The following is a 13,006-nucleotide window of genomic DNA, read 5'->3' as shown; positions in this document are numbered from 1 at the left end:
GGAAGGAAGGAAGGAAGGAAGGAAGGAAGGAAGGAAGGAAGGAAGGAGAAAAGACAGGATAGACAATTGGTCAAAGGTTACAAAGAGTTTCAAAAAAAGAAATGTAAATTATTAACTATAATTTAAAATTGCACAAAATCACTAATAAACAGAGAAATGTACAACTTGAAGAAATACAAGGTATCCTCTCATGACATTAAATTAATAGAGTAAAATGTTAAAATTCTATGTGGAAGTGCTATGAAGACAGGCTTTCCCTATCACTGATAGTGCAACTGTGAAATGGTTCAATTATTTGAGGAAACTATTTGGAATCATTAAAGAAAAGTTACTCAGTTTTCCATAACCTTTAAATCAGAGATCCTACATTCTTAATTGAGAGGTAAATTACCAAAAGACTAATTTATATCATGTATATGTGTGTGTGTGTGTGTGCATGTTATATATACGTAAAACAGCCTTGGTGATACAACTTGATAAACAAGCTATGTTTCCAAAGAACAAGGAATGACTAAACAAAGTATTATATGACTGTGGCAGGATAGTACTGCACTCAAAATTATGGCAATATGAAGGATTCAGTGAAACATGAGAAGATATGAATAAAAAAACAAAAAATATGTATACAAGACTTATAATGTGAATAAAGGGGGAAAAACCTAAAAGGCAATGAACTCTTAGTATCAAAGCCCAAGTATACATCTTTCCTTGTTGTTAATAATCAATAAAGTACAAAAGTAAAAAAGTGATATATTATGAGTTATAATCTTACTAATAGGATGTTTTGATATTTATTTTTTGGAATTATTTTCTGGAATTTCCCATGGGTAATATTTAGGAAATGTCTGTGGTATCAACACAAAACAAACTATATTCAATTAAGTATTTTTAACTTAAAATTAGTCATCTCTGGGGTGCTGTCCCCCTAAAGATGACTTTGAGCAGAGTACAGATGTAGTCACATGGCCAGATTCATACATATTCTAGTTTTGACATGGAAACATCTACAAGGAAACTGTTGCAATAGTCTTAGTGGGCAGTAATGAGGGTAGGGCTAGTAGAATAGCAGTAGAAATAGAAAAGAGGGGATGGAATCAAAAAGATAGACTGAATATGGGAAAAAGGATGGCTCTCTAGTAGAAAAAGAAAAAGGAAATGTAGGTAATATAGAAACAAAATAGACGAAAAGCATTTATTATTAAAAGAACAGACACAAGAGAGATTGCTCTGGAGATAGAATCAGCTGACTCCAGTACCAAAAGCACAAGGGCTGTTCAATGCTTCTCTTAACTCAATCATAAGCAATAAAAAATTTCTTTTGTTGTAGTCTTGTTGTTCCCTCAGTAATGACATCACAAAAATTAGAAACCCCAAAAGAGCCACATCTCCATGTTGCTTGGCTTCACAAATTGATTACTTGGTCATCCAAGAGAGGCAAGAGTGAGAGGGAAGCCCTTATTCTCCTAGAGAATGGGAATACAGACTATAGAGTCAGAAAATTTTAGATATTTTAAGGTTTTACTCTTCAAAAATAATAAATCATTATATATATATACATATATATCTTTTAAAAATCAGAACAAGAGGTTTTTTTTGGAAGGTTTTCTTACAAGAAATGTAGTTACATGAAGTATACTCAAGATTACTAGAAAAAAATAATTGAGGGCAATTAGGTGGTGAAGTACAGAGAGCACCAGCCCTGGAATCAGGAGGACCTGGATTCAAATTTGACCTCAGACACATTACACTGACTAGTGGTATGACCCTAGGCAAGTCACTTAACACTGATTACCTCACTAAATAGGCAAATAGATAACTGAATAACTAAATAAATTATTTTTTTGGAGGTGCAAAGGCAAGGAAATTGGGGTTAAGTGAATTGCCCAAGGTCACACAGTTAGTAAGTGTCAAGTGTCTGAGGCTAGATATGAACTCAGGTCCTCCTGATTCCAGGGCCAGTGCTCTATTCACTGCACCACCTAGCTGCCCCAAAACTATTTCTTAATAAAATATTACTGTGCAATAAGAAGTGATGAACAAATGGATTTCAGAAAAATCTGCAAAGACTTGAATGAACTGATGCAAAGTGAAATGAGCAGAACCAGGAAAACATTGTACACAGTATCAGCAACTTTGTGTGATGACTGACCATGAATGACTTGTCTTGATCCAAGATAAGTACAAAGGACTCAGAAAGGAAAATGTTATCCATATCCAGATGAAGAACTGATGGACTCAGAATGTAGACCAAAGAACTTTTTTTACTTACTTTATTCTTTCTCATATTTTTTTCTTTTGATCTATTTCTTCTTTCACAACTGTGACTAATATGGAAATATTATTACATGATAACATATGTATAAACTATAACAAAATGTCTACCATTTTCGGGGAGAAGAGGAGAGAGAGGGAGGAAGAAAAATTTAGAACTCAATCTTGTAAAAATAAATACTAAAAACTTTCTCAACATGTAAGTAGGGGAAAAATAAAATATTATTAAACTTTAACAAAATTTTTACAAGAACAAGAAGAAAAATAGACCAAAGGCATTGATTTAACTTAAAAATAATAAATTTTGCAAGAATAAAAATTTAAAAAAAGAAAACAATTGAATCAAGCTGATCCATTTGCCCCTTGGACTCTGCTCAAAGTCTTCAAATCCCAAGGATTACATACAATTTTTCCTATCTCATCCCTAAAGAGTTAAAGTTTGAGGTGCTATTAAATTGCAATTTCTAGGGGCACCTAGGTGGAACAATGAATAGAGCACTGGCCCTGGAGTCAAAAGGACCTGAGTTCAAATATGACCTCAGACACTTAACATTTACTACCTCTATGACCTTGGGCAAGTCACTTAACCCTAATTGCCCTGCCTTCCCCCCTCCACAACGACAAAAAAAATTCTTTTAAACTTATAGTATAGCAATGTCCTTAACTCTGGATCCAACTACTGAAAAGAATTTTTAAAAACACAAAATTTAACCATTAGCACTTGAAGTTAGCTGAGGCTTTTAGAGATCAATTGGCTTACGCTGAGCAGAAAAAATAGAAGCATTGAGGCCCGATGTCTGTTTGGTTCCTTGGAGCATCAGTCACTGGCTAGACTGAATCCCTCAGTCATAGAACAAGATCAGAACCTAACCTGGTCCCATCCTTCCATGTCCCCATGACTAAGCAAGCACAGCTCAGGTCTTACAGAAGAGCTTTGACCTTGTACTTACTAATACTAGCAAGTATACTGAAATTCAAATTCCCTGAACAGTTACCAAAGCAGGTTTCCTGGGGAATGAAAAGAAATAAGAAGCTTGAAATTCATATGATTAATAAAGCATTGCATTTCTAAGCTGTGCAAAGAGCTTCTATTTATTTACAATGAACTGTTACCTTAGGGGATTTTTCAGTCTTTGTGAAACATACATTTAGCTCACTACTACATTACCTCCTGGAAACAGGGTCTACTTGAGATCATTCTAATTTGTTACATTTTGCACAGAGCTAAAGAGGAGATTTCGTACATGGATTTCTCTGTTGAAACTGATTCTATAAGGAAAACACTCAAGAAATGAAAGAAAATATTTTCAGCTTATATTATTTACTTGTAGGAGAAAAAGCAAACAAAAAACCAAACTAAACTCTCTAATGCTATGAATCAGAATGTCAAAAAATCTCTTTCCACTCCAGTTTCCTTTAAAAAGCTCTTACATAATGTAACTTTTATTTTGACACCTTACAATCTGGCCTTTTTAGTCTAAGAAAGTAATAAGATGCCTCAAATAAACACATAAGGAGAGTAAATATCAGAAGTAAACACCTGAAGATAGTCCAAATAGTCTGAAAAATTTTCCTGTCCAATTGCAAGGATATAAAATTTTATTCTTCGATCCCAGAAACATTTATTTTTTGCTTATAAATGGGTTACATTTTGTCCTAAAAGGTACTAAGAAGACAGTGAATTTAAGACTATAAATTAATTGGTATTCTAGAGGCATGCTGAGTAGTATGGAAATGTAATCAAAGATTATCATCCATAACACTATAGACCCAACTAAATGCCCTTAAAAGGCCTTTCAAGAACTCCTCCTGAAATGAATTCCAGCCTTTGGCAGATCCATGGACTAGATACCATCCTGGGTCAAAGGTGGATGTAATGTCACAGCACTTTATCATAACCCCATAGGCCAGTGAATTAAAAAAAAAAGTTAGACTTCTGGCCATTGCTGTTCTGCTATACTCCCTAGAATGTGACTTTGGTTTACAGGATGGAACCAGTAAATACCAAATAGATGAAAGTAAAAGCTGAAGGGGTGAATGCACATGCAGTTGTGCAGAAAGTAGAAGCATGCTACTATAAAGCCTGACAAAAAAGGGCAGCAAAGACAGTTCAGTAAGGGCCATGAAAAAGAAAGAATGTGACCGTTGTTATAACCATACCCATAAAAAAAGATATTGCCATTTCTAGTCCTGCTATATATATACACACATGCATATATAGCAGGACTAGAAATGGCATATATATATATATATATATATGCTTTAGGATGAGGAAAAAGAATCTAAATAATGCCTTAGATATTATATAATTATTTTTTGGATATTTTATAATTATACAATAATATATTATTATATATCTATATAGAATTACATTATTATGCTATATAACTTTACAAAATAATAATTACTCTTTGTAATATATTATCATTTGGAACATATGTTATAAACTTTTACTATAATGTGCAATATATTTATGTGCTAACGTGTATATGCATACATATCTACTATATATACATACAGCCTTCCTATTATGCATGCATATGTGTGTTATATGTATATAGATATATCCATATATCCATACCTTTATATATACATATATTTGAAATACTAGTTTAAATTCATTTATCTGTCATGAAATGCAGCAAAGCATGGTTTACCAAGCTGTCTTCATCAATATCATAATCCACAGAAGTGTCATAGAAAAACTGATGTCTGTATTATTGAATGTGTTCCATGAAGTTAGCACTCCGATAATTAAAGTCTCCCCAAGGTGCTGAGAAACAAACTGACCAAATTCCTGTTTCAGTATCCAGGCTACGGTACATTGTATGGTGTTCAAACTAGTCTTTACTGATCAAAATTCCTCTCAGGACAGTAAGGCCAAGGAAAAGTAAATCACTCAGAAAGGCCGCTAGGCTGACATGCCATATCTTGAGTGGGAACCTTAAACCTCTCCATTATATAGCTTGGACATGCATTTTTGATAAGATCAGACTTTTATGGCAACTACTACTAGTTGCCTCTGTTGCTTCAATTTGCTTTTCTACATCCCCAGTTCTGATTCCTGGAGATAGAATATGGTGACAAAAAGGTTTCTTTGGTTTCAGACACTATTGTGGGCAAACAGAAGGGGAAGAAAAGTGTCCACAGGGCACTTGAACCAGTTTCTTGTACACCTCCAGGAACACTGGGCATGTAAAGTGAATTGGGGGTTCTGTCTTCACTGTGGTTCCAAACTGCTGTCCAGTCGTTCCCCTACACTCCTCTAGAGTTCTTACTCTTGCTAAAACTAGGTAAGAAGTGTAAATTCATTTGCTTTTAAACAAAAGGTGACCATTGTAGGAATCTCTTTCCTTCCCTTCCCTCTTCTTTCTCTCCCACCCTGCTCTTTCTTCATTTCTGTGCTTAATGCAATGGCAGGGGACTAAGACAGATGGGTCATTTGAGTAAGCCTGTGTGCCATCACTTGAAGCTTCAGCCCACACCAAATCATTCTCAAATGCTTAAGCCCTGGCCATGGGTGAATATTGCTTCTCAGCCTTCATCATTTGGGGCTGCAAGTTCGGACCCAAAGATGCACTGAAGCTTCTCTGAGGTTTTCAGCAGAAAATGAGAGTTTGTGCTCTCATCATTTCAACCAGTTACTGGAGTTATAGCCCGGGTTGCAAGTCATAATAGAAGTAGATCAGAGTGGAACAGCTGTTGTCACCATAGTAACTAAGACCAAAGGTAGTGCTTCTGAGCTCAGAGATGGCAGAAGAATGGATCTGGGAATTTAGGAGCCAGCTCTCAACCCAGAAATTGTGTTGATCCCAACAAAAATCACCATATAGTGACAAGAGACCACGTTTGTAGATATTTTACATGTTATCTTATTCAATCCTCACAACAGCTCATAGAGGGAAGCATTATTATTGCCTTTACTTTACTATTAAAGAAACTGTAACTCAGAAAAGTTAAAACACTTGCACATGGGGCAGCTAGGTGGTGCAGTGAATAGAGCTGGCCCTGGAGTTGGGAGGACCTGAGTTCAAATCTGGCCTCAGGCACTTAACACAAAACTAGCCATGTAACCTTAGGCAAGTCACTTAACCCCAATTGCCCTACCTTCCCCCCTCCAAAAAAAAAAAAAGCAAAAACAAAACAAAACACTTGTACACGGTCATAAAAAATTTGGAGTTGGAGATCCTGGGTTCAAATTTTGTGTGATGTTAGATGAGTCACGTATTGTAGACGCTGCATATAGTAGACAGACATCTGGATGTGGGAGTCAAAATGACCTAGGTTCAAATCCAGCCTCTGGTATTTGCTAGCTATGGGCTCTTGGGAAATTGATCACTTTCCTGGGCCATGGGTTCCTCTCTTGTAAAAATAAGGAAACTGGATTCGCTGGACCCTAAAGTTCCTTCTAGCTCTCAATCTATGACCCTGTGTCCCAGTGACCTCAAGGGATCTCCTCTTGCTCATTTATTAAATGAAAGAATTGGATTAGATGACATCCAACTCTCCTCTAACGGTGTGATCCTATGAAGGGTCCAAGAAAGAATTAAAATTCATGTCCTCATTCCAGGGCTTCCTAGGAAGGGAAGGGAAAGGCAGGGGAGGCAAAGAAAGGGAATAAATATTTATCAAGTGCCTACTCTATGCCAAGTAGAACATCCAGGGCTTTCACAAATATTCTTCAGTTTGTGCCTCACAACATCCCTGTAAAATAGATGCTATTATTATGCCCATTTTATTGCTGTGGAAACTAAGGTAAACAGAGGTTAAATGATTTGCCCAGGGTCACAAAGCTTATAAATGTCTATGATCACATTTGAATTCAGGTCTTCCCAACTTCAGGGTCAGTGCTTACACACACACATAAATATACCCATACATACATATATATTTTTGTGAGCCTTGGTAAATAACATCTCTTTCCTAGGTCTCATTTTACTTTCCTATTAAAAAAAATGGTTTGGATTAAATTGGCTCTCAGTTTTCATCCTGATCAAATATTCTATAGTTTCAATTCAAATGTCCCTTCTTCCTTTCATACAGCCTGTTCTATTGGTCTAATTTCCTGTTGCACACTTTCAACCATCCCAAGCTTTTCCATGAAGAGAAGGAAGGCAAGATGGAAGGAAGGGAGTGATGGTGAGGAGATCAAATGATAGAAAGATTCCTATCATGGGAGGGGCATGGGATATAAGGAAGGTTTTGTGGTGAAAGTGGTATTGGAAGGATGGATAGGACTCAACTGGAAGAAAATGGACTTTAATCCTGATAGGTCTTCATATTGAAATAAATTGAAATAAAAGATTAATAAGGGTTTAGACACTTAGGACTAAAGTTAGAGGAACTGAATAAATCAGTGTTGAAAAAATTCCAGTGGTGCCAAGAAACTAGACTGTTCCAAAGATAGAGAAATAGAAATAAATATATTTATATGATAGATACAAATAGAAATGTATAGAGAGATCTATATGATGCATGACAAATATGTATCTATCTCCGTCTATATATAGATCTATATATCTATCTTTATAGATATATAGGTCACATAGCTTTACCTATGCATATATATCCTAAAAGGATTTGTTCTGTGCAGTTTGGATTCAGTCAAAGAGCCACACTCGAGGACCTAGAGAGCAACATGTGGGCTTGAGGACAGGTTCCCCACCTCTTATCTAGATAGATCTATCTGATCTATATAGAGAAATACCGATAAATCAGTTTTGTTATATACTAGTATTATGCTACTAAAGATTATATGTATCTAGAGGGATCTACCTATATATAGATCTCTATCTGTATATATCTATCTAGATCTAGATTTCTATCTAGATCTACCATATAGTCTATAGACATATCTTTATCTAGGTATCTATCTATATCAATACAGATATAGCCATAGGTATCCCCCCATGATCCCATTTTATAAAAAGTGCTGGAAGTTTGGGTTACCTACTAGTCTAGCACATCTTTATCCCCTAAAGAACAAGAATCACAGAATCCTGCAGCTAGAACGATGTTAGAACCTGCACCATAGGATGACAAGGCTGGGAAGAACTCTTAGAATATAAAATGTCAAAGCTCAAGGGACCTTAAATACACAATAGAACATTAGAGCAAAACGGGGTCTTAGTATAAAGAATACTAAAGCCAGGACAGGCCTTCCAAATGTAGCATTAGAATGACAGGAAACCTCAAAAATCTGTGAGAATTGATTTCCAGGCTTAGAGCTCATCTCTCCTAAGGTCCTCAGTATGTAGAGAAGGAAGGTGCGTCCTGAAGATGTAGTGATGGAATCAGCTAACCATCAGCCCCACTGTTTGTCATTCTATTTACTGAACGTAATAGACTGGATCAGGACAGGCAGAGGTGAGAAAAACAACATGTCACATTTAACTGATTTTTCAGTTTTACATTTCTCCATTCGCTGGCTCGGGATTTTATTGAAACTGTTTCCAACTGAACACATCTCCCGTCAAATATGACTCAACCAGAAGAGATGCCTGTCAAACTGTGGGGCTCTTTTCTGTGCCCAGGGAGGCTCAGAATATGTCACCCATCACTTCCCATACTGCTGCCATCAAGTACCAGAGAAGGCAGAGGAGAGACGAGTGGCTTGGCTTGTAGATTTAGAAAGCTGAGGTTGAATTGCTGTGTGTGTCCAAAGAAGTAGGCTCCCCACGGCTCTCTGTATCAACCCCAGTCCTCTCTTCTTCCCTTGCCCCTCTTGTCTTGCCCTTTAGTTTGTCTATCTGTCTGTCCATATATGTATATAGTTCTCATTTTCCTTATCATTACCTTCTAGAGACAAAGAAACTCAGATAGATAAACAGAGAGAAAGAGGAACAGGGAGGGACTAGATCTGTGATTAACTGGTGTGGGGAACTCCCAAAAGAGGAAATTCCCTCCACTAAAACAGGTTGACACTGGATTTCAATGCCTAGAAACCTGGAAATTTAAGTGGTTTGCAGAAAAAAATCATATAGTAGATATATTTCTCAGGTGAGACTTTGGGTGAGGTCTTTCTGACCTCCTGTTAGTTAATCTAATCTAATTCAAGTAGGTTAGTCAGGTCCTCCTGACTTCAAGGTAGATCATCCATTATACCACACTGTTCTCGTTCTCATTTTCTCTCTCTGTGTGTCTCTGTCTCTGTCTCTCCCTCCTCTCCCTTCTCTCTGTCTCTTCTCTCTGTGTCTCTCTTCTCTCTGTGTCTCCTCTCTCAGCACAAATAGATAAGCATATATGTGTCTGTTCACAGATACATACATATGAATACATATGTACAGATAATTGAGAAAGTGAAATGGCTTAGATTTACCAGATGTATGGTAAGGGATAGATGGATGAACAGGTAATGAAAGAGATGGACAGAGCCAAAAAAAAGAAAGCAAGAGAAAGAGACAGACAGAACCAGTCAGTCAGAAGAAAATAAATAGACAGGAACAGAAAGACAGATAGACAGACATAGAGACACGGACAGAGCCAGGGAGAAAGAGAGACCTACAAACAGACAGGTAGGCAAACGGAGAGAGAGAAAGACAGAACCGAAGAAAAAGACAGTGGACAAACTAATGTACAAGAAAATCTTGTGCCAGCTGAATCTTTTATACCACTTTTACACTTGAAGGAACCATTATTTCATCAGTGTTACTATACCCTTCACTGATACAGGTCACAACCCCTCTCTGGTCCACTAAACAGTTTTTGAAAGTTACCAAAACCAAAAAAAAATATATATCCATTTACCTTCCAGTCAGCCTCGATTTGTTTCCCTCAGCTCAGCTAAGCTGGTCCTCACAGAGGAGACACACAATCTATTCTTGGGTCTCACCTTTCAGGCTTGGCAGGATCCAAGAAAGATTTCCACTGGCTTAGCCCCTTCATATCACGATGAGGCATGCCAGGACCAATGCTGTGATTTCATTGTTACAAGAAAGGAAGTCCCAGTAAGGAAATACCCTCTCCCAGTATAGATCAGCCCCTCTGCAGTTTGCCTACTTCTTCGAGCTGCCTGGGAGGTTAAGTGGTTTTCTGAGGCTAGGCAGAGTTGGTACTCAGCTCTGGAAACCTCTCTGATCCATTCTGCCTGTCATATCAATACAGAAATCAGACCCCTCTCCCCAACTCTTACCACTGGGAGTTTATTTATTTACAAAAACACAAATGTTACAATCCTTCAATCTAAAATTTCTAAGTAGCTTAGTTCAAGAGTTCATGGTCTTAAATTTTTTTTAAAAGTTAGAAAGATCAAGATTTTGAATTTTATCACTAAAATGAATCATGTTGGGGGGGCGGAGCCAAGATGGCGGAGTAGAAGCACGACCTTCCCCCGGCTCCGGCTTCCACCCTCCCCAATCCATGTAAAAAGGGGACTCTAAACAAACTTTGGAGCTGCAGAACCCACAAAATGACACAGAGAAGCTAACCTCCTGCTGAGGACAGACCGGCAGGCCGGCAGGAATCGGCCAGCGCAGCGCTCTGGGAGCCGAGCCCAGCACCACGCAGAGGCTTTAGCCCCAGGGCAGGCCTGACCAGCCGCCAGCCAGAGGGACTCCAGATCAGCAGTAGCTGTGGCCATTTCCAGATTTATCAATACATAGATGCGAAGGACAAGGTGAGAGGCCAGTGCAGTCTGGACTTTGGGACCCAGGAAGTGGGAGGGCGTGGCTTTTACCCCCAGAGCGAGAAACCGCTGAGATGCCAGCACAGCCTGCCAGTGCCACGTGGCAGCTTCAGCTCCTGGCCTGCAGAGTGTAGGGAGACCAAGCACCAGTCTGAGGGGGTCATCGCTCTTGCTTTAACCTGCTTGGATCTGGATTGCAGTCTAGGGTGGAGGTCCTGGGGTGTGTGTCCAGCTTGCCAGAGAGTGTGGAGACCTCAGAGAGGGCACCCATCTAATACCTCCGGCAGCTGAGAAAACCCCAGCATTTGGGACGAAAACTCCCCTGTCTGGTGGCAGAGTCCTACTGTGGCAAAAAGCCCAAAAGTCAAATCATTGAGTGGCAAAATGAGCAGGCAAAGGAAACAAAGCAGACAGAAGATTCCAACATTACACTCCTATTTTGGGGATAAGAAGGAGCAAGGCATGGAACAGGAGGAAAACAGTGAAGTCAGAACTCCTGCACCAAAAGCTTCAAAGGAAAATACAAGCTGGTTACAGGCCATAGAGGACCTTAAGAAGCAGATAAGAGAAGTGGAGGAAAAATTGGGAAGAGAAATGAGAACAATGCAAGAAAATTATGAAATGAGGGTCAACAGCCTGACTGAAGAAAATAATACCTTAAAAAACAGACTGACTCAAATGGCAAAGGAGGCTCAAAAAGGCAATGAGGAGAAGAATGCTTTAAAAAGTCGAATTTGTCAGATGGAAAAAGAATCTCAAAAGCTCACTGAGGAGAATCATTGCTTCAGAATTAGATTGGAGCAAATGGAAGCTAATGACTTTATGAGAAATCAAGATGCGGTCAAACAGATCCAAACAAATAAAAGAATAGAAGGCAATGTGAAATACCTCATGGGAAAAACCACTGACCTGGAAAATAGATCCAGGAGAGATAATTTAAAAATTATTGGACTGCCTGAGAGCCATGACCAAAGTAAGAGCCTGGAAAGCATCCTCCAGGAAGTCCTCAAAGAAAACTGCCCTGATGTTTTAGAACGAGAGGGCAAAATAGAGATTGAAAGAATCCACCGATCACCTCCTGAAAAAGATCCCAAAAAGAAAACTCCTAGGAATATTATAGCAAGGTTCCGGAATTCCCAGATTAAGGAGAGAATATTACAAGCAGCCAGGAAGAAACAATTTGAATATTGTGGAAACACAATCAGGATAACCCAGGATCTGGCAGCCTCTACACTGAGGGATCGAAGGGCCTGGAATGTGATATTCTGGAGGTCAAGGGAGCTGGGATTAAAACCAAGAGTCACCTACCCAGCAAAACTGAGTATCATGTTTCAGGGGAAAATATGGTCATTCATTGGAATAGAGGACTTTCAAGCATTCTTGCTGAAAAAACCAGAGTTGAATAGAAAATTTGACATTCAGATACAAGAAGCAAGAGAAGCATGAGAAGGTAAACAGGCAAAAGAAATCATAAGGAACTTATCAAAGTTGAACTATTTTTTTGTTTGAAGTAATCGGGGTTGAGTGGCTTGTTCAGGGTTGCATGGCCAGTTGTTGTTTCTGGGTGTGGTGCTGGGTCTCTGGGCCCGGATTTGATCCGGGTCGTCCCGGCACTGGGGCCGGTGCTCTTGCTTGTTGAGCCACCTGGCCAAAGTTGAACTATTAACATTCCTACATGGAAAAACAATAATTGTAACCTATGAAACTTTTCTCAGTAGTTGAAGGGATTAGAAATATATATATATGTCTTTATATGAGGGTATGCGGGCATATGAATACATATGTGAATGTGTATTCGTATGCGGGCATATGAATACATATGTGAATGTGTATATATACGTTTACAGGTATACATAGAGGGCACGGGACCAATTTAACAGGAAGGGATGATACTTAAAAGGTGAAATTAAGAGGTGAGAGGAATATAATGGGAGGAGATGGGGAGAGACAGAGTGGGGCAAACTATCTCATACAGAAGAGGCAAGGGAAAATGGTTACAATGGAGGGGAAGAATAGGAAGGCAAAAGGGAATAGGTCAACCTTATTCCTATTGAATCTGGCTTGAGAAGGGAGGGAAATACACACTAAATAGGGGATCTCACCCTCCAGGAG

At 38.6% G+C, this 13,006-nt stretch overlaps 1 protein-coding gene and 1 pseudogene across 3 annotated transcripts in view; both read right to left on the bottom strand.

The window, feature by feature from the left end:
• The window catches only part of SORCS2 (sortilin related VPS10 domain containing receptor 2), a 1,276,597-nt gene that overhangs the window by 633,220 nt on the left and 630,371 nt on the right, over positions 1-13,006 (bottom strand). The window lies entirely within an intron of this gene.
• On the bottom strand, positions 419-8,737 carry LOC138151211 (E3 ubiquitin-protein ligase RNF114 pseudogene; annotated as a pseudogene).

The sequence above is a fragment of the Petaurus breviceps genome, unplaced genomic scaffold (genome assembly GCF_028583685.1).
Source record: "Petaurus breviceps papuanus isolate PSGF00001 unplaced genomic scaffold, PetGlider_PUasm1.0 140, whole genome shotgun sequence".
Classification (NCBI taxonomy): Eukaryota; Metazoa; Chordata; class Mammalia; order Diprotodontia; family Petauridae; genus Petaurus; species Petaurus breviceps.
This window is presented reverse-complemented; position numbering and strand designations above follow the sequence as displayed.